This window comes from Bidens hawaiensis, unplaced genomic scaffold (assembly GCF_021521415.1).
Source record: "Bidens hawaiensis isolate Kalapana, Puna unplaced genomic scaffold, B.hawaiensis_p1.1 tig00003739_1, whole genome shotgun sequence".
NCBI lineage: Eukaryota > Viridiplantae > Streptophyta > Magnoliopsida > Asterales > Asteraceae > Bidens > Bidens hawaiensis.
Genome location: NW_027491214.1, coordinates 2,039,471 through 2,063,358, shown reverse-complemented (window position 1 = coordinate 2,063,358; position 23,888 = coordinate 2,039,471).

Genomic DNA, 23,888 nt, shown 5'->3' with positions numbered 1-23,888 from the left:
TTATTGTGACATAGTGAAAAGGTTGATAGCAGGTAATTTTTTTTTCATGATTTTCATTGCGCTAGTGATATGATTATATTCGATTAGGCATAAAACTTACATGGACATAACTTATGGACCTCTGATGACCCTTATCTATTCTCAAGGCATATTTGGCTTTCCCCAGATCACCCCAATTTGACTCCAACCCCCTAGTACTTGATCAAAATACTTTTCTCTATACAAAATAATTTTAAGCTTTAAGGTTGAACGTTGGACTTACATGCCATCCGGACTTACAAACCTTACACTCAGAATGTTTAGGACTTATTTGAATGCCCCACCCCTGTAGTTCCTTGGGACTCCTTTAAGCTTTTAGAAAACAATTTTTATGATAATTTTTTTTAACACAAATGAAATATAATATTTTTGGCGATTAAGACATTAACGGGCTTGTGTATGATTGGGTAATTGCTTTTCTGCCTATCATTCAGAGAGATGTATCTAGGGACATACAAATATCTTCAAAATGACTCTCCACAATAAGTTTAGCAGATTTAGTTTATATCACTTCAAAATTTTAATTATCATGGAAAGCTACCATACACATCAATGACTAATCAAAAGCCTTTTTAGCCTAATAACTTCACACGATAGGCACTCAAAATCACTCTATCTATCATTTCTCAAAGGTTGGATCAATTTTCATTTGAAAATACTTTAAGCTTCTGAAAAGCTTTTAGCTGAATAATAATATCACTTCCCAAATGATACCCCGAAGACGATTTGAACTCAATCACCCCAGCTGCCTTCAGTTTTCAGGTGAATGGCTATCCTATGTGTCTACAGGTAGACGATAGGACCAAACACATAATAAAATGTGTCCTTCATACTTTAGGCGGCCGACATAACTTTCAGTGAGAGAATTTAAATCAAAACCAATTTTTTTTCATTTTTTTTTATGATTGTTCAGTCGCCCCGGTCACTTTCAGTACTAAGGTTAATGGCTATCCCTAGAATCAAACAATGATGACGGGACCAAACATATGAAATATGTCCGTTGAACTTGAGTGGCCGGCATCATTTTAAGCAAAGGAACAAAATTTTTATTTTTAAATAGACACACACACACACACACACACTCTTTTTGTATTTTTATTTTTCTCCCCCTAAATTTGTACAGAAATTATGACATGAAGAAAAAAAATTTATGTACACAATTTACACCTCAAAAATACTCAATCATCAAAACGCAACATGTTAAGAAATCCCACAAGCACATTAAATATGGCTATTCCGACCAGTTTTGTAAATAAGGCCGCCACATTATTATCAGTTTGGACCTGTTCAAGTTGAATCAGTTTCCGGTCATAACAGTCACGAATAAAATGGACCTTGATGTCAATGTGCTTGGTTTTAGAATGCTGAACGAGATTTTAAACAATTGCAATAACAGCATCATTATCACAAAATATGGGAGTGTTAAGAAATGCCAAATCGTAATCCAGCAATTGACGTTGCATCCAGATAACCTGTAAACAGCAAGCTGACGCAGTAACATACTCCGCCTCGGCAGTCAAAGTGGACAACGTTTGTTGTTTCTTGCACTGCCATGAAATGAGATGATCTCCTAGAAACTGGCAGCCAGCAGATGTGGATTTCCTGTCAATGTCATCTCCACCATAATTGCTATAAGCAAAAGCATAAAGATCAAATTCTGAGATTTTGGGATACCAAAGACCTAACTTCGGTTGTCCCTTCAGATATCTAAATATACGTTTAACAGCAATTAAATGAGAGAGTTTAGGATTAGCCTGGAAGCGAGCACATTGACAGACTGCAAACATGATGTCTGGACGACTAGCGGTGAGATACATCAGAGACCCGATCATCGATCGATAGTACGTTTGATCTACGGGACTCCCTTCAGGATCAGACGTCAGAAGAGGCCTTTCTGCCATTGGAGTGGCGGCACTCTTGGAATCTTGAAATTCAAATTTTGCAAGCATATCTTCAACGTACTTTCCTTGATGCAGCAAAATTCCCGTCGAGCTCTGACGAACCTGCAATCATAGAAATGTTGTCATCTCCCCTAATGAGCTCATCTCGAACCTCTTCTTCATTACCTCTTCAAACTCTGAACACAACGCAGCACTGGTAGAACCGAAAATAATGTCATCCACATAAATTTGCACCAGAATCAAATCTTTCTCGACTGTTTTAAGGAACAGAATTTGATCAATGATCCCCCTTTCATAACCATGTCCCAGAAGATGTGCAGTCAACGTAGCATACCATGCCCGAGGGGCTTGGTGAAGACCATATAGTACTTTATCCAACTTGTAGACATGATTAGGATTCTTAGGGTCTACAAACCCCGGTTGCTAATCCACGTAAATCTCTTCCTTAACTTCACCATACAAAAACCCGGTCTTAACATCCATCTGATATACCGTGAACCACATGAAAGACGTATAGGCCAGAAAAATCCGAATGGCCTCTAGCTACAGGAGCATAGACTTCGGTGTAATCTAACACTTCAACCTGACGAAAACCACGAACAACTAACCGTGCCTTGTTTCTAACAATAACTCCTGTATCATCTTGCTTGTTTTGGAAAACCCATCTTGTATCTAGTGCTTTCTTTCCCTCTGGTAGTTCAACTAACTTCCACACTTTCAGTTTATCGAACTGATTCAACTCTTCAGGCATGGCATCTACCCAACTTGGTTCTTGAAGAGCCATTTCCACCGACTTTGGCTCAATCTGAGAGACGAAGCAAGAAAACAAACAACCATTTATCTGTCCTGTCTGACTTCTGGTGGACACACCTGCTTCAAGAGAGCCGATAACATTCTCAATAGGATGATTTCGTTGGGTTCTTGTCGGAATTGGCTGTTCGGGAACATCTCCAACAGGAGATAAGTTAGATAGATTTTCACCGACATCAGTGAGTGGATTCTTCCATCCAGAAGCTGCCGTACTATGTGAGTACGAAGTGCTGGCAACGTATTCATTTGGAATGACATCGGGAAACAAAGTGCCCCCGAAGATTTGACGAATAGGACTCTCCCCCTCAACTGCTGAATCATTTACTGAAGAGTTTGGAATATGCACGGTTTCTGTAACTTCTTTCAATTGGCTGATGGACGCAGGTGGTTTGTCATCAAGTGGTTCTGCGACATCATCATCCAACAGAGGAGATATGTGAGATACTGCATGTGAACCTTCTCTCTCAGTATCTGTAGTGGCACCACCTGAAGTTTCTATGTTGATGACCGGAACTACATTGAATGGATTGAAGAGTTCATTGTAGTCGAACAGCCAGTCCGGACCAACACGTGCATCAGTCTCGTTTTCTTCCAACCAACAAACATCATAGTATTCAAGAATCTGTTTAGTTGACTTATTGTAGACTCTGTAGGCGGTGTGACCAGCATACCCAACAAAGTAACAATCATTAGCTTTGGCACCAAACTTCGGAGTAGACTCAAGATTCAGTAGAGTACACGGACAACCAAAGGCTCTGAAGTGTGCAACAGTAGGCTTATGACCATAAACGATCTCATACGGAGTTTTCATTTTTGATTTGTTGATTATCACCCGATTCTGAACATAGCACGTCGTTTTGATGGCTTCAGCCCAGAAGAACAGAGGCAGTTTAGAGTCACACAACATGGTCCTTGCTGCCTCGATAAGAGTCCTGTTTCTCCTTTCAGCCACACCATTCCGTTGTGGTGTCCGAGCTGAGCTGTACTGACAAAGCACCCCCTTTTCTGAACAAAAATAATTCAATGAAGCATTCTTGAACTCCGTACCATTGTCACAACGAATTCCTTTCAGCTTCAGATTCAGCTGATTTTCCATCAGCACCACAAACCTCTTGATCAGCTCTGTAGTTTCACTCTTATTTGACTAGAAAAATTCCCAAGTAAAACGTGAGTAATCATTAGTTATAACCAAACAATAAGAGCTGCGAAAAAGACTTAAGACATGAACTGGACCAAAAAGATCCATATGCAATAGCTGAAAAACTGATGAGATGGTATTAATCAGTTTTGGCTTATGAGATTTTCGATGATGCTTGCCCAGAGCACATGCCACACATTTTTCAATGGTAACAAAATCTTTAACGGGTAATCCACGTACCAAATCATTTTCAGCAAGATGATTCAGATTTTTCATATTAGCATGACCTAGATGACGATGCCAAAGCATTGCATTATGTTCAGACACTTTTGAGAACAAACAGGTTATTTCATCAGGAACATTTTTGTTCATGTTGATCACGTAAGCATTATCTTTTCTTTGTGATCGAACAAGAATCCAGTCTTCAGGTATAATGATACCCGGTTTCAAAATCAAACACTCCCTTTTAGTGAAATGAGTTGAAAACCCTTTATCACAGATTTGTGACACGCTCAACAAACTATGCTTCAACTTTGGAACAAAATTAACATTCTCAAATTTTTGAACAACGTTACTTACAGTACCCTTCTGTGTGATCTTCCCTTTTTATCCACCCGCAAAGGACACATACCCACCATTAAAAGTTTGAATGTCGTGTAGCTGGGAAATGTCTCCTGTCATGTGCCTGGAACAGCCACTATCAACATACCAAGGTCTGATGATATTCCTCCATAGCTGCTACTGCACAAAGTGCGAGATTAATTAGATTTTGGCACCCTGTCCATAGTGACACTGGGTACTCCCGACTCGTCTACCCTGGTTACGGGCTGCCATAACATATCTTCTCGATTATCTAAAATGGAAGAAGAAACCTTCTTTACCGGAGACTTAGGCATCCATTTATATTTACCATTGAAAGATTTAATGTTGTTTGTACGAATGGATGGTTCAATCTCTGGTTTGCGTGTAGAGGGAACAAATGAATTTGTTCTCCCGACAGGCCGAGGCTTAGAAATCGAATTCGTTTTTTAAGTAGAAACATAGTTTCTATTCCTTTTACTAGACATGTTAGGCTTGGTCTGATGAGGACTAAACCTACCGGTTTTGTTCCTGTTCCATTCACCGTCAGAAGGATTTGCCTTGTGATACCAAAAATTTCGTCGATAGGTATCACGAGGCATATTCCTTTGGTAAAATCCATAGTAAGGCACATATGGACGATGTGGACAGTTTCTAGCAATATGACTAGGAACCCCAAAGTTAAAACAAGTCTGACGTTTTACATAAAAATCATTATGGTGAACCTTTTCTCTTGACCTATTGTGTGGGTCAGTACGTTTAGCTTGATATTTATCGTTTGACACATTGTTCGGTTCGACCCCCTTTAGTTCATTTGAGCATCCCTCTTTAATGAACTTGGGTGGTGAGCAGTTTTTAGTTAAACTTTTATTTTTAGTTTTCTTATCAAAACCCACATCATCAGATTTCACAGTTTTAACATAATCAACCACACAATTGTCTTTGCCCTTAACACTAGAGCCCACACAAACCGACAACATAATAGAATTCAAAACAAGCAGTTTTAAAGAAACATCAAAGTTAATGTCTTTATCAAACGAAACACAAGAGTCATCATCCTTATCAGTCCAATCCTCAACAACTACTTTCTCTGCACATGAAGTAAACACGTTAGAATCGTTCACTCCTGAAGTGGATACATCTGTATTCACAAGATCAGACTTATCATTCTTATCTTATTTACCGTACTTCATGCCCTGTACCTTTTCTTCCTGTTCTTTGGAGACAGAAAGTTGAACATAGTTGTTATTGTAAGGTGGGGGTACCTGACTATAACCTATACCCCTACCTTCGTTTTCTTTCCACCATAGCTGATTATCAATCATTGAGCTAATTATTTTACTGGAACCCTTGAATTTTTTAAAATCAAGCTCAGCTCTTTCAAATTTAGCAGTTAAATTCAAAATTTCAATTTTGGAGGCTTCCAGTTTAGTGGTTAATTCGGCAATCTCCTGCTTGGCATCTAGATGGTGACAACACTTTATGCTGAATTCAGATTTGAGCTTAGAAAAATCCTTTTGATTTGCTTCAATTTTATCTAAAAAGGCTTTTTCATTTTTCTTAAGTTTAAAGATTTCAGATTTCTCTATCTCCATATCTCTAAGCAAGTTATCATTGTGGAGTTTGTATAAATTAATTTTATCAACACAATCTTGAGAGCATGGTTGAAAATTTACCTCAGATGAGCTGGAAAAAGTGAGGCCATGAACGCAAATTGAAGTTCCCTGATCTGCTCCTCAGCAGCATGTTCTTCCTCAGCATTCTCAACGTGAGCATAATTGGCAGTCTGATTGCCAATGTTGATAGCAGCCATCTGATCATCCCAAGAAAATTGTTGAGCAACCAAACCTCTTTCACCATTTCCCGAGCTCCCCCCAACTTCTCCTTTAACATTTCCCACTGGAACCAGCGCCCTTTCGGTGTTTCCTTCCTTTGATGGGTTGGTACATTCACGAGCAAAATGACCCGGCTCATAACAGTTGTAGCATCTCAGAGTATCCTTGTTAAAACTCACCTTCTAGTTGTTTGGCATATTCCAATTGTTCCTTCCCGTTTTGTTAGTGAACTTCTTGGCCCGAAACACTATCATGGCGATTTGCCAAGAGATATCCATTTCTTCAACATCATTTGGATGGATTTGATCAAGCTCTGCAGCAACTACAGGTTGAACCAAATCTCCAGCTAGGAATGCATTGTAGCAGTTCATGAATCCCGCCATTAAAGCTATGTTCTCTTGAGTTTCCTTTGGGATAGAGGGAATCTAACTTGGGAGCAGCACTAGATGATTGAGGTTGACCACTTTGAGCAGGTTTTGTGAAGAAAACTGGAGCTGGTTGAGAAGGGATGGAGGACGGTTGGCTCTGAGTGGACTTGAACATTCGGAAGTTTACTTGAGATGGAAGTTGCTGAGTGGCTTTAAACATAGACAGGCTGTCTTGTGAGATAAGGACATTGTTGGAAGCGACGTTGTAACCAGCAGCACTGTAGGAGTTTGCGTGGTTTATTGCACGTTGCTTGTCATCCATGTCACATGCCTTAATGGTGGCCATCATCTCAGAGATAGACATCCTGTTGAGATCTTTTGTCTTCTTGATAACCGTAACATTCATATCCCAAATTTTGGGCAATGAGTTCACCAACTTGTTGTTTATCTCAGATGTTGCCAGATAGATGCTTGTGGATCTCATCTCAGTCACAAGAGCTATGAATCTTTGAAGTTGTGTTTCCAACGATTCTCCCAACACATGATTGAACATATTGAATTTCTGTCGCAACAAATCTTGGCGACTTCTCTTCATGTCTTCATTTCCTTCATACACTTCAATTAACGCCTCCCACAATTCCTTAGCAGATTGAAGTTATCTAAAACTTAAAGCAATCTCAGGTGAGAGAGCCATAGTTAAGGTTGATAGGGCCTTTTCATCCTCTTCAACTTTAGCAAGATCATCATCATCATACATTGCAACAGGCTTCACAACAACTTCAGTTGAATTCTCACGTTGAGACGTGATAATTTGGGGTCCCCTAACTATGCTTCTCCAGATCTTAGCATCTTTCATCTTAACATACTTCTCGAATCGAAATTTCCACTCACTGAATCCCTCATGTGATAGTAGAGGAGGCACACGAGTGGTCGTCCCCATTATGGAATCTAGTTCTTGATGGAGTGAAGCATTTGATGACACATTACTGTTGGTTAACTGTTCCATTTTATAAAAAAATTATTAATCAGGTCCAACTAGGTTCTCGGTTCAGATTCTGACCGAAAACAAGCTTCAACCGAATACTACAAATGTTGACCGAAAACTGCAAGATTTGACCGATAATCACCGAGAATACTATTTCTTGACCGAAAACACTGATGTTACGCCGAAAACCCTTGTTTAGAAGCCGAGAACTACCAAAATCACCCGAGAACTGAATTATGGAATAAGATTAGCAACCAACTAAATTCCGTGAATTACAGGATTCAAATTTGTTTCTAGATTAGCCAAATCTCTATCCAAAATAAATCTCTTTTTTCTTCTCTGATTGGTAAACTAGCCGGAGAATCACCAAACAACACCTAACGAATAACTCTTGAATCCATTGATATCACAATAACGAGCCTGAATAGGTCTAAGGCTCTAATACCAATTGTAAGTCCCGTGGAGAATCTTTCAATATGATATCAACTGATCTAAATGTTGGTGCGGAAATCCAACACAAGACGATACATGAATAAGTATAAAGAACTCAAAAGATTGCTTCAAAACACACGTTATGATTAACGTCGGGTGCTTAAGCACACTGTTTACAATACTCGTCTAATGTATCTACGATACTAGCCAGCCAAAATCACACACGTCAACAACACCTAAACCCTATACAAGATATCTATAAATAGGTTAGCCAACATACCAGCCCAACAAAAGACCAAAGCCCACCGAGAACCATAAGGTTCTCAGTTTACATAATACACCTAACCTAAGCCCAAAAATACAAGAATAAACCACAAAATATAGCCCAACAATCTTCGAATTGACCTTGATTATACTGAGGCTGCTAATACAGATTATAATAATAATACGACGGAGGCCTTTGCCAAAAATTTTGTTGAGGCTGCACAGGAGAGTTAGCATAACAATGTGATAAACACCCCATATATTAAGGACATATAAGCGTAAAAAGGGGTCCACCATAAATCTCACACATATTTACGAGACTCAAAAGAAATAAAAGACACGGACAATTAGACTCCTATGACTCAAAATAAAAGAAAACGACGTAGACTTCTACTAAAATACTCCTAAATAAACTAACAATTAAACTAAACTATATTAACCTAACTCCTACGACTAAAAAACAAAACAAAATACAAATAGCACGTATATAGCAAGTAAGGCTAATAACGCAATCGCCAAGAGTCCCCGGCAACGGCGCTAAAAACTTTATGTGCTAAAAGTAGTTATTAATATATTAACTAAGTAAAAGCTAATCTAGACACTAAGTGATAAATTCTAGACTCTTAAACTTAACTAAACTACTAACTGGCAAGTGAACCGATCGACTCTAGTATAGCTAAGTAAGTCCGGATATCGAACCCACAAGACTCTTTAAATTACGTTAACTAGCTAAATTAAGACTTAACTACAGACATGACTATTTATTTACTTATTATTATTGGTGGTTTTACTTAAAAACTAAAATTAAACTAATTAACAAAACTAAAGGCTTAAAAATGACTTAACCCTGGACTTAATTCAAATGATTACAAGATAACTACCTAGGCTAGAATCCCCTAAATTTCAGTTATCAATTAACCCGGGATAATACTTAGTTATGGAACTAGGATAGTAAAATAGACGCTTAAGAGAAAACCCGAAGAGGAACTGACCTTTCCCAAGAGACACCTACGGATTTCTAATAAGTTTTAACGCACACCAGTATTAGAAATCAAGTTTCCTTACGGTCACCTAATTGATTACAAACTAGTTCCTTTATACGAAATCCTACCATACGGCACGGAAATCAAAGGCGGTCTAATATATTCAATTGACTCGATAGACAAAGTTAACCGATCAAACCTAGAAGGACTCCTTACGAAGAACTAAATCTAGCAATCCTGATCAACAAAGACCTATCAATAACCTAGCACCTTACAGCTATTTAGGTTAGCAGCACACTTAGGTTTATTTGATTAATAAATATTATTCATATGATCTTAGTGCACATCAATCATAAAATAATCAAAAACACAAAGTAATTGACCTGATAGCAACCTATCATAATGACAAACAATAATCAAGTCAACTATGGAATAATAATAATTAATTAAACAATCCTAAATATCCATATGCATCAATTTAGTAAAGGCAAACCTTTTACAAGTTCATGAAACCATAACGAAAAATAAATCCCAAGTTAAAATGAGAACATCAAAATAGGTTCATCATAAGCCTAGGCAGTCTATAATGTTTAGCCTAGCATCTTAAAATCAAACAAAACAATAATAGACGAAATCTTGGCGACAATAAATAAGAACAGAAGAATAAAGGCGATAAAACCTAGAGTCTTCATTCTTAGATGATAAGCACTTCGCCGGCTGATTCTTCGACTCCAAAACTGCCGAAAACTGACCTCGGACGCCTCGGATCTCACCAAAATCGTCTGGACCATCAGGGTCTCCTTAATGGTGAGTTTAGGGGTCTTTATATAGGCAATAGGGGTCCAAAATCAGGTTAAGACGATTAACAAATGGAAGGATCTGGAAACTAGGAGCCGCCGCCACCACGCCGCGCTACTCGGCGAGATTCCCCACCCCCGTCGCGCGGCGCTCCGGCCCGGGGGGGGGGGGGGTGTGGTCCATATTGCTGGTCTGGTTCACTCCTGGTTCGGTCCGGTTCGTTTCCTGACGTGTCGGTTCTCCGGTACGGGTTTTTTTTTGCTCATTTTTCGCCCTCTTTTCACCGAAATTAAAACCCAAAACCTAAAACATAAAACTAAGTTAGTATTATACAAATCTTACGAGAAACCGAACATCATTAATAAAATAATAAATAAATGTACACGGGATTAATGTATATTAAGCATTATATCAAATAACCCCATACTTATCGAAGAAATATAGTGTTATAAACATATAAGGTTATTTTAAAGCTCAGATAAACATAAAAACCGCGATTGCCGATATTGTTGTCCACTTAAACCCAGCCACCAACCTATCAAGCCCCCACGCCTATTAAGCATTTAAGTTCATGTGATATCAAAAACCTATGGGTCTCACACCTTTGGAGTTAAGATCCACCTACCCCATCTCAAGCATAGTAAAGCCAATTAAAAATAATGGAGTTGAAGCAAACTGGTTCAACATATCACCGTAAGATAACAACCCTTTAATGGTAAGAAGACCATGCACTTAGATGGAATTATGGATGATAGATCAAGTGAGGTCGTACGAGCATGCCCTAAATATTATTGGACTTTGTCCTATATATGCCCTAAGAAAATATTTATTGACTAGAAACTTTCGAGCCCCAATAGTGTATTCTCAGAGTCGCCATCCCCTTTGTAACACGTAAACTCTCAGTCTCGTCTAGTATGTGCACTTTGGCCTATTTTTTTTCTATTTTTGAGAATGTTTTTTTGGCATTTTTCATTACATAACTTTTCTCACTTATTTATTTATTATTTTTTTTATTGTGCATTTAGACATTTTTTACCTAAAAATATATAACTAGAGACTAAAGCTCGTATAAAATTGGACATTTGCGGCGCCACCACTCTTTATTTATTTTCATAAAACGTAGTGGCGTGCTAATTTTAAAGTGTATTAAATTCTCACCACTTTAGGGTAATCATCTTATGGTAATACTCCCTATACCTTATCTAATTTCAGCTTCACTGTCCCCCCTTAGGATGAGAACCCACAAAATTTAAGATTAATTAGGTTTACTAAGAATATGCAATGGAAAACCTTTCAAGACTAGTTGGGCCTGCCGACACATCCCAAGCTAAGTACGCTTTCTTTAATATTATCTCATATTATTAGTAGTTTGAAAAACCAATTCCCGATAAGTATCATCATCTCCTATTTAAGCGCCAAAAGAAACAAAATCAGGGGACATTTTTCAAAACCTTTTATTATTAAATTTAACGACGACTCAAGTATCCTATCACCACACTTAATTTTGCATTGTCCTCAATGCAAGGATAAGGACTAAAAATAAAAATAAATTCGAAATACAAAAACTAAAAACCTAAAAAAAATAAAAACATAAAATAAAAATAAATAAGCAAGATAAATAATGGAAAAGACTTAGTTGGAAATATGGTTCGAAAGTCTTTTTCCAAAGCTGCCCTCTAACTCCGAACGTACTCATAAAACAAATATCACCATCTCTCACACATGAACGGAAGCGGCAAAAACAAACAAACAATATCTAAAACATATCTTATCAATTTGATAGATGTTAAGCACTTAAGTATTTTACCAGACTAACCAACCCACCCTATATATAAAACATGAATATATAGCAGCAAATAATAAAAAGTATACAGTCTGGCTGCTCCATCCCCACACTTGAATTTTACAATAAACTTCATGGGGGTCATTTTTCTAGCTCAAAATCTGCAAATCTTAAAAACAAAAACAAAGAATAACTAAAAAAATCTACGTTAGTGACTCGACAATTATACAAACTCTGTGAAACCTCCCCACACTTAAACTTAATCAGGAGGTTTCTCTTTCACCCGGACCTTATCTAACCTGTTCAATTCCAACCGGTACTTGTTACACATTGAAATTTTCTCGGTGAAATTGAAAAATGCTTTAAAACTCCTTAACGTGTCAGACCACCAAATTTTAAACTTACTTGGCAAGAACCGGATGCATGACATGTATTGAGAAGACTAGTCGTTCTTAAACTTAAATGGCTTCCTCTTTCCTGTAGACCATCTTCTAACTTGCAACTTATTCCGGTTTGCAGATACTCTTCTCTTCACCTTCTCCCGTGGTTTTGATTTATGAGCAACATTTATTATAAGTGCCACATGCCAGCCGTGGAGGTCTTCCACTACCACCACTTCTCTATCTTCTAGCAGGGATTCAAAAAATGCTAAGTCACCCTCCGAATCGAACTCACCTATCTCATCGTACACAGGCAACCCTTCTAACTCCAAATCCAAAAAAATCGTCCACCTCACACAACTTATTCTCAACCTCTTCCTCCACACCAAACATTAATCATCTGAATCACCCAAATCCACTTCTTCCATAATCTCTTCTTCAACACCAAACATAAACTCAAGTGAATCTCCCAAATCCACTTCCTCCTCTATCTCCTCTTTCTTCACTAACGACCTTTGATAAGCAGCCCACTCTTCTTCATCTATTTCATCATCAGAATCACTCCAGTAATTAGCAATAGTAACCTATGGAACCGAAGGTGGGACTTCATCGTCCATTTTCGTCTTCGTTACTTGAGTGATCCCCTCATCTGACTTGTCAACATACTCCAATAACTCCAATCTCCTTTATTCCTACTTTTCTTCATTTAATCTCCTAGTAATGCTCTCTAATATACGTTGGAGATCTGTAATAATGCTCTGCCGAATTTTCAAGATGATAGCATGCTCGGCTAACTTCGGTTGGGAATTTGAAGCCAGATATTGAGTCAATATATTTTCCAATTTATTCACCTTCTCGAACACACTACTCTCAACAGGGTTGCTGCTAGAATATTGATCATCGAATTGACCTTGATTATACTGAGGCTGCTAATACAGATTATCATAATAATACGACAGAGGCCTTTGCCAAAAATTTTGTTGCGGCTGCACAAGAGGGTTAGCATAACAATGTGATAAACACCCCATATATTAAGGACATATAAGCGTAAAATAGGGTCCACCATAAATCTCACACATATTTACGAGACTCAAAAGAAATAAAAGACATGGACAATTAGACTCCTACGACTCAAAATAAAAGAAAACGACGTAGACTTCTACTAAAATACTCCTAAATAAACTAACAATTAAACTAAACTATATTAACCTAACTCCTACGACTCAAAAACAAAACAAAATACAAATAGCACGTATATAGCAAGTAAGTCTAATCAAAGCTAATAACGCAAACGCCAAGAGCCCCCACAACGGCGCCAAAAACTTGATGTGCTAAAAGTAGTTATTAATTTATTAAGTAAATAAACGCTAACCTAGACACTAAGTAATAAATTTTAGACTCTTAAACTTAACTAAACTACTAACAGGCAAGTGAACCGATCGACTCTATTATAGCTAAGTAAGTTCGGATATCGAACCCACAGGACTCTTTAAATTAAGTTAACTAGCTAAATTTAGACTTAACTACAGACATGACTATTTATTTATTTATTATTATTGGGGTTTTACTTAAAAACTAAAATTAAACTAATTAACAAAACTAAAGACTTAAAAACGACTTAACCCTGGATTTAATTCAAATAATGACAAGATAACTACCTAGGATAGAATCCCCTAAACTTCAGTTTTCAATTAACCTGGGATAATACTTAGTTATGGAACTGGTATCGTAAAATAGACGCTTAAGAGAAAACCCGAACAGGACCCCTGATCTTTCTCAAGAGACACCTACGGATTTCTAATAAGTTTTAACGAACACTAGTGTTAGAAATCAAGTTTCCTTACGGTCACCTAATTGATTACAAACTAGTTCCTTTATACGAAATCCTACCTTACGGCGCAAAAATCAAAGGCAGTCTAATATATTAAATTGACTCGATAGACAAACTTAACCGATCAAACCTAGACGGACTCCTTACGAAGAACTAAATATAGCAATCCTGATCAACAAAGACCTATCAATAACCTAGTACCTTACAGCTATTTTGGTTAGCAGCACACTTAGGTTTATTTGATTAATAAATATTATTCATATGATCTTAGTGCACATCAATCATAAAATAATAAAAAACACAAAGTAATTGACCTAATAGCAACCTATCATAATGACAAACAATAATCAAGGCAACTATGGAATAATAATAGTTAATCAAACAATCCTAAATATCCATATGCATCAATTTAGTATAAGTAAACCTTTTACTAGTTCATAAAACCAGAACGATAAATATATCCTAAGTCAAAATCAAACATTAAAATAGGTTCATCATAAGCCTAGGCAGTCTATAATGTTTAGCCTAGCATTTTAAAATCAAACAAAACAATAATAGACGATATCATGGCGACAATAAATAAGAACGGAGGAATAAAGGCGATAAAACCCAGATTCTTCGTTCTTGGATGATAAGCACTTCGCAGGCTGATTCCTCGACTCCAAAGCTGCCGAAAACTGACCTCGGACTCCTCGGAACTCACCAAAATCGTCTGGAACTTCAGGGTCTCCTTAATGATGAGTTTAGGGGTCTTTATATAGGCAACAGTGGTCCAAAATTAGGTTAAGACGGTTAACGAATGGAAGGATCTGGAAACTGGGAACCGACACCACCACGCCGCGCTGTGCGGAGGGCTTCCCCTCCCTCGTCGCGCGGCGCTCTGGACCAGGGGGGTCTGGTCCATCTTGCTAGTCCGGTTCACTCCTGGTTCGGTCCGGTTGGTTTCCTGATGTGTCGGTTCTCCGGTTCGGCTTGTTTTTGCTCATTTTCGCCCTCTTTTCACCTGAATTAAAACCCGAAACCTAAAACATAAAACTAAGTTAGTATTATACAAATCTTACGAGAAACTGAACATAATTAATAAAATAATATATAAATGTACACGGGATTAATGTATACTAAGAATTATATCAAATATCCCCACACTTTCTTCATATTGATAGGGTTATTTGTTTAAGCATATTTAAACGTATCCTTGTAATTCGCTTAATGCGTGACCCTTTAGGATCGTATATCAATAGAAACCTTATTGTATGTTGTGCCTTGGGCATACAAACCCAACAGTGATAATGTGGTCTGTGACAGCCATGAGAACAACGTGGGCAGTGGAGGCCATGAAGCTATTGTGGTCGGAAGGGGGGCCGCAATAGTAACAAACTAAAGTTGATTATGGCCTATGAGCCAAGTTCTGCTGCAACTTAATAAACTAAAGTTGAGTATGGCCTATGAGCCAAGTTCTGCTGCAGCTAAACAAACTAACTTGATTATGGCATGAATGCTAAGAAAATACTGTGATTATACATATTGTGGGCAGAAGGGGGGCCATAGTGATTGGTGGTACGTGGGAAATACTATATATATATACATATATATATATATATATATATATAAATACCAGTAGGCGTAGGAAACACTTTAGCATAGGAAATACTAGATATATGTGTGTGTATACACACACACCCACACTATGTAATGGTTGAATTTACGTGGAACCGTTGTGGGTGAAAGGGGGCCATAGTGGTTGATTTTACGTGAAACCGTTGTAGGCGGAAGGGGGACCACCGTGGTTGATTTTACGTGGAAAATGAAGGCACGTAGTACGAACGAACAGTTACGATTTTATCGTAGTTTTCAAACTTATATCATAAACATAGACACATACATATGTACATACAAACATATAAATGTACATATAAACAAACGTAAATGATTTTTAACATACGCGCCTACATACAAACTATAACTGTGTGGTACGCAGAACTGATTTTGTTAAAACTTATGAAACTCACCAACTATTCGTAGTTGACCTGTTTTTATCATGTTTTACAGGTATTCAGAAAAGTGGACTAGATTGCTTATGTGTTACGTGTTTGGATTGTGATCGATGCTATGTAAATTGGTACAAGCATTCGAGTTAGGAGTAAAGTAGCGTATCGGGCTGGATTTGTTTGTATCACCTAGTTTGTAAATAAAGTTAGATCGATGTAATATGTGTAAACTTTATTACGAGCCAAGAATCTAGTCGCAAATCGATACATTAACTCGTGTTCATTCAATACATTAATGGAGATAAATACATTAGGTGTGGAGAGAATCCAGCAGCATAACGTTACATAAACATAAATATGGCACAGATCTCTATGCAAGTCTACTATGGAAGGCCTATTTAGAGGCATGTCCCATTCGTTAGAACTATGTTAATGAATGAGGCCTCTCATTCGTTAACTGTACTAACGAATGAGGTCTTTCCATAGCCCATTCGCTAAACAACCTTAGCGAATGGGTATACGTTAACGAATGAGCTACCATTCATTACACTGAAGTAACGAATGGGCTCATACATTAATGAATAGCGTAGTCTTAACGAATGAGGCCTCATTCGGTAAACATGCTTAGCGAATGAGCCTTTATACATTAAGTGTAAAGACTAAACTACCCCTATCCTATTCGAACAACTGCGGACACCAAATCCATGCACTTACAGACTCCACCTTGTCCATAGCTGTCGAATGCTTTCCAATACTTTAGTCTTCAATACTTTAGCGTCGAATACGTTATCAACTAATACGTTAAAGTTGAATACTTTAACCGGATATCATCAACCGTAATACCAACCTCCCCCTTGGCTGATGATTACCAGGCTTGTATAAACAGACAAAATATAACTTGTTGTAAGCAAACCAACAACTTGTAGCTACTTGTATCATATCTCCCCCGCAATTCAGCATGGCTAGGAGATCATTTCGATCATCCAACTGGCATATGATATGGATCAATCAAACGAGTCAATCAGCAGCAAGTCATCAGCTATCTGTCGCACAGGTAAAGAAAAAATGTCCTTACATTTAACCTTGTCACACATCTTCATGAACAACTCGATCATTCCGCATCTTTGACATCGATCTTCACTCTCTCGATAACATCTATCCCAAATCATCACTCTTTGAAGCTCTTCGGCAACCAATACACTTGGATGCACTACTGTTTTTGGGCATATGATTCGGAGTTCCAACCTTCGTTAATCAATACTAAAATGATCTCATTCTTCAATCAGATGCCAAGACCCGTATATTCCTCTACACGATCAACCCGTTCAAAAATTGTCCCCTTCAACAGAAGCAATCCGCCGAATACTCGTTGCCAACATAGTCAAGATAAAATCCCTCAGAAAGAAGTAATCAGACAGACACTCGTATCCCACATAGTCAGGTTTCATTCTTGAACAAATCAATCCATTATCGAAGAACAAACCCAGTCTTGAAGTCGGTCAAAAATTGCAGTAATTTTTCAAGAAATCATTGCTAACGTAGGAAGATACCAATCGAATAAACTTTTTGAATTTTTTATCTCCCCCATTACTTGACAACTTCGGAAAGGTCTTGAACAATTCTTCGAAAATATTCAATAAAACGTCTCGTTAACTTAATTGGTTACTCCCCCTTCGGCCCCTCGATATGCGTGAAAAGTCGGCCGAAAAATATATCACCAAAATTTTCGAGAAGAGTGTCCCACATATTCGATAGAATAGTGTCACATTCGTCCGGTAACCATTCACATTCGTTGCATATGAACGAGTAGGACTCATTTGTTAATCCCTATAACGAATGGCTTCTACGTTAAACTCCCTCATTCGTATGAACAGTACACGAATGAGTCTTTATACGTTAAACATCTCATTCGTATGAACAGTGTATGAATGAAGTCCACATTCGTTAAATTCCAACGAATGTACTAATTCGTTAATCCTCCATAACGAATGAGTTTAAAATTAACGAATGGGTTGTTATCAGTTACTATAGACGCCGGATAAGCGCGAATGGCCGGAAAATTGAGTTATCTTCATCAGAAAAACGGCTATTACACCGGAAAACGCATATCTTCAAGCTCCTTTCATGGCAGAATCATTAAACCTTCATAATTAACCACCAAAATACATCCGTATGCTTGGATTTTGATAGAAAACACGAATTTATCAATCAATTCATCATTTAAGCACTGAATCTGGTCTAATTAGAATCAAACCATAACTTAATCATCCATGGTGAATTCTTCAATTCATCATGATTAACCATCAGATTATCACTGAAGACTCGGATTTCAATCTTGAACATGAATTCAACATCAAATTCATCAATCAATCTATAAATCCAGTCCAACCCGATACAACTCGATTAACACGAAGAACACGTATCACGAGCAACCGCTGGCTCTGATACCAATTGTACGAGAGCCTCTGATATGGATCTAGATCTAGGGTAACATCGTGTTGTTCATTGATTAGGTATACGATTAGATCAATTACTGTTATGTGTGTGTTGAGAGGAATTTTGGCAGCGTAACGACTCAGGAAGATAAAATAACAGAACTGCTTACATTAACAATAACTTTACAGGTATATATAGGGGATGACCACATTCGTTAAGTTAATACTTAACGAATGGGTCATTCGTTACATTAAAACAATATGAATGAGTCTTTCATTCGTTATACATTATAATCAGCGAATGGCCCCACATTCGTTATCTCATTCGTTAATCTTGGTTAACGATAGAGCTTACATTATACGAATGTGATACATTCGTTACGGGGTAACGAATGTATCTTACATTAGAGAGAATGGCATATTTATACAAATAGCCCTTACATTATAATAATAAACTAATAAAGACCGAGACGTCCAAAACGTGTATCAACAAACTCCCCCTCATCTCGAGTTCTTTATTCTTTATTTCTGGAACATCTTAGTCTTCCAGTCACTGCAGCTATGAATCTTGAATGCATAACAGACTCGAACAACTCTCTGAAACTGTATTGCAAGATCATAGTCGCTTACGTTAGCAAGTCTGATCTGACTATGAAATAACGCATCGTTGTCAGACTCAGAAAAGTTAACGAGCCACATCAGATCGATCACACATATAATCCTCGTGTTATACCCGGTGCCCAATACAATAACCTCTTCACCAATCTGATTTTCGCAATACCATCTGCTAAACGTGGTGAACAGACTCTGAGGGAAGATCTTCATCGGTGCCTTCTTCGTAGTCTTTGGCGGCTTTACCTGTAAAATCATCTTTCTCCAGCCAATGCGATGATCAATTTCATCGATATACTTGTGTGTCAGCACTTGCGGCTTGAAGAACTTGAAACCGTGTCTGGTCTCTTGTAGCAGATGAGTATAGAACCACTCAGCCCATTGATCTTTACCTCAATTCACAAACGATCTTTTGGCTAGTGTTCTAACATCCCATCTCGGCATAGATAATATATCGTGTGGGCGCTTGAAATAATAAAAACCATGTTCCCACTTCACGATATATACCTTAAGCTCTGAATCATACTGCCAAGCGATCAAATCACCCTTCACATCTTTGACGGTCTTGTACTTCTTCATTTGGTATGCAGATGCTCGAACCTTTACCAATCTAACTTCCTCCAGTACATGATACCGAAAGGCCTCAATCATCTTATTCATCCTCTTCATATCATGCTCAAACATACCATCTAAAGCACGTTTCCGTTTCCTTTCTTTCTCAGACAGGTGACTTGTTTCGGCTGCCTTATTCCACTTCTCAATCTCTTCATGAAGACATTGTTCTGCTGCATGAAAATGTTCTGTGGTTAAAAAAGGAATACCTGAGTCGTTGTTGTTATCAACATAAAAATTAGAATACTCCTCAGCAGTTACATCTTCCACCTCAACTTTCTTGTACTCAGGCACATTCCCACGTGGAATACCTGGATTCGTACTTTCCTCAAACTCAATATCAACCTCTACTATCTTCCAAAGTTCCTCAACCTCATCCTCATTTAGATCCAGAAGCAGGGCAATTTGTTCTTTAGTCAACGAGTGATCAACAAATTCACCCTCTTCGATCTCATCAGCATTAACCATACTGTACACAATCCCGTCCATACCCACAAACAAAAGCATATTAGCCGGTATAACGTCAATCGGTTTGGCTCTCGTATAATCCTTGTATGGCACAATCTGCAGATTACTTCCTTCACTACCACCACCCGTACTTGTTCCACCATCTTGATTACCTGCCGACGTTGCACCACCGCCCGGTTGCTGATCACCAACCCCTCCCTCATCCGAATCATCTTCATCATTCCTCAACTTTTTCAACTCGTCATCTTTGCACGTGAGTTGGAGAATGATCTCATCTTGTTTGTCCAATCTCTCCCCCCTGAGCAACAACAAGGGCTTTAAGTTCCCTGTTTTCTCGTTGAACGAACTGAATATGACTAAACATATTAGTTTGTGTTAACTCATGAGCTGCTCTGTCTTCTTGCATCTGAGTCTGTTGTATATGCAACAGATTCATCATATGAAACCATTAAGCCTGAGGAGACATACCATAAAAGTTCGGATGTACCGGTTGCATAGGACCCCGAGGACGATTAAACGCCATGAATGAGTGCTCAGGTCATTGCAGCGTTGTAGGAGTAACGGGTGTAGCGAGAGTAGTCGGTTGTGGACTCGGCATGCATGCCAATACAGTCTTCAACACGTCTCCAAAGTACAGATCGGATAAAGATGTCGTCATCAAAGTCATAATCGAAGGTACTGGAGAAATAGGCATATGAACTGGAGTCGAAGATCGAGTCACAACAGGATCGGGAGATCTCGGAATACTTTGAAGCATAGGAGAAGTAGGAATATGAGCTGAAATAGATACGGGAGGAGACAGTCATTCAAATGGTTGACTCGGTATCTCAATACCAGACCCACGTATCGCCCTTTGCTTCTTCGGTTTCTTTTTCTTTTCCACCATAGGTTCTTTGTGTTTACGCTTACGCTTCTGCTCATACATTAACTCAGCTAGTGGTCCTGAACCACCATCACCACCATTATCACCACCATTTCCACCATCACCGCCACCCTCACGATCAGAATCCGAATTATCTTGAGCCCAACGATCATTGGATGGCTTTTGATAATCAATATTTGAAAGATGACCAATCAAACGCTTATACCTTGGTCGATCTTGAATACTTTGACCACGGTAAGATCGTAATCATCTCATAGTCTCTGTATTCATATGGTCGAGCTTCAATACATCATCTGGATCTTTAACCAAAGTCGGTTGGAAATCATTAATCATCAGCTGCATAAATCTCGGATACATTAAGAATTTGTGACGACTAGTGAGATTCTTCTTCAAGTGATAAAAAACCAATTCAGAGAAATTGAACGGTTTGTTTAACACTAAGGCGACAAAGGCATATTGTAGCATCACTCGGCATTCATCAAAACCTCCTTTACGTCCACCGAGACAATGTATCAAGACATGAAGCAAATACTTGTACTGCTCGCACAAGTTCGCCTTGTTATACACCGACTTTCCCAAATCTCCATTGTATCTAACCCTTCCGAATAACCAACGTATCATACTTTTTTCGAACTCACATCTATCGTCCACTGTATCCACAAAACCCAAAACATCTCTAATAGCCCCCACATCTATCATTACATGTTTCTCCTGAATTACTGCTTCTATCTGATTCTCGGCTTTGTTAAAACTAGCAGTATCCCAAAAGGCTCGTATAATGCTTTGGTAAACCAAAGTCTGAGTCGAGATCGCTCTGTAGATACTGGAACGTATCAAGAAGTTGATCATTCCTTCGAAGATAGGTGAGTCTTCAAAATTAGTCTCTAGAAAGGCACAGATGTTAAGGCTTTTATTCCATGATAACAAAACTAGAGCTTAAGGTTCATCAGCTTGTTGTGGATCTTGTACCTCAGGTTGTTGTTCTGGATTGGCTTCTGGATTTTGCTCGAGAACAGCGTTTTGAATGATCTCGTCAACCATATCTGTTTAACCAAGAATAAAACTCAGTAAAATATTCAAAAATATAATACTGATTAACGAATGAGCATCTCATTCGATAGATTATATGAATTAGACATTCGTTATACACTTAATGGCCTACATTCGTTACTTATAATGAACCATACTTATACGTTAAGTCATTCGTTATAATAAAGAATCTAACCTTATTACTTTAACGAATCAAATCTAATTCATTACTCTTATTCGGTATAAGTTTGATAACCCATTCGTTACTTTAGCGAATAAGATAGTCATTCGTTAAAGCTTAACGAATCAGACTTGATCATTCGTTACATGAATAATGAATTATCTTTAAACAGACACATTTGACTACCACAAGTCAAACATACAATTAATTTTGACTAATTGCAGTCAATGACGATGAATGTCATCAATCAACCTATTGATTCTAAACTAATATCACAATCAAATTCCATGACATTAATCAGAAACTATGTCAATACACATAAACGGTGATTATTGATTATAACATTCATCCAGATATGTATTTTAAGTTGTTAATTGTTTATTGATAATCGATTATCAAACCAATCGATTAACCTAGTAAAACCCGATGAAATCTCGTAAGTCTTGTATCTCTGATCTCGTCATTACCTGTAAAATAAAATGATATCAAAGAACTGATCTAATAAGCAGGCTAAAATTTCTGATAAAAATTTGCGAGAGTTTGGCTAGGAAAGCGATGAAATAGTGAATAGGCGAATGAAGAGTCATTTGTCTGTATCGGGATTATAAATCCCAATAATTTCACGCGTTCCAAGGTCATTCGTTTAAATTTTGAACTAACGAATGGCCTTATTCGTTAATTTAAAAACCTGATTCGTTCAAGATTGTAAACGAATTAGACTCACATTCGTTAACATATCAACGAATGATGTCATATTCGTCAATATTATAACGAATCACAGTGTCATTCGTTAAAATCTTAACGAATGATACAATATCATTCCATTCGTTAACTGTTCACATGAATGTCTTCTATACGTTATGCACAACGGAAGCGAATGAATGTTCATAACGAATGAGATCATTCGTTATGGATACAATAACGAAAGGCTTGACATTCGTTAAACCTAGGTTAACGAATCAATAAATAACTTTAACGAATGAAACAAAATCTCATTCGTGATTTAAATAATCATTAAAAAACAATTAGGGTTTAGTAATGAATTAAATTATCAAATTAAAACCAATTAGGTTTTAAATTGCATACTTTAAAATACCCAATCAACCAAACTTTGGTAATGTTTAAATTAAACGGATTTTAACATTAAAAATCAACTGATACTAGTTGATAATACATTAAGCATGAATTAACTTAAAATTCGGGGCAACAAATTTCTCTTTTTGTTTAGGATTATTCGCTAGCTCGGTAAATCGAAAATAAAGCAGAAAAAGTAAAATATTTTTGTATTTTTCAAAGTTTTCAAATCAAAAGAAAAATTGTAAATGCAAAGTAGTAAACACTATACTGTAAAATCATACATATTTTTGTGAATTCGAGCAGGGAATTATATTGATCAAAATTACCGTCTGTCATAGTTTTATTTTCAGCTTTTATCATGACTGATGTTAAGTTGATTATTGGTATTGTTGTCCACCTAAATCTTCTAACAAGTGTTTTAGAACTTTCGGTGATATGGTTAATTGGTTCAATTAGGCACGAATATAAGAAATTTTA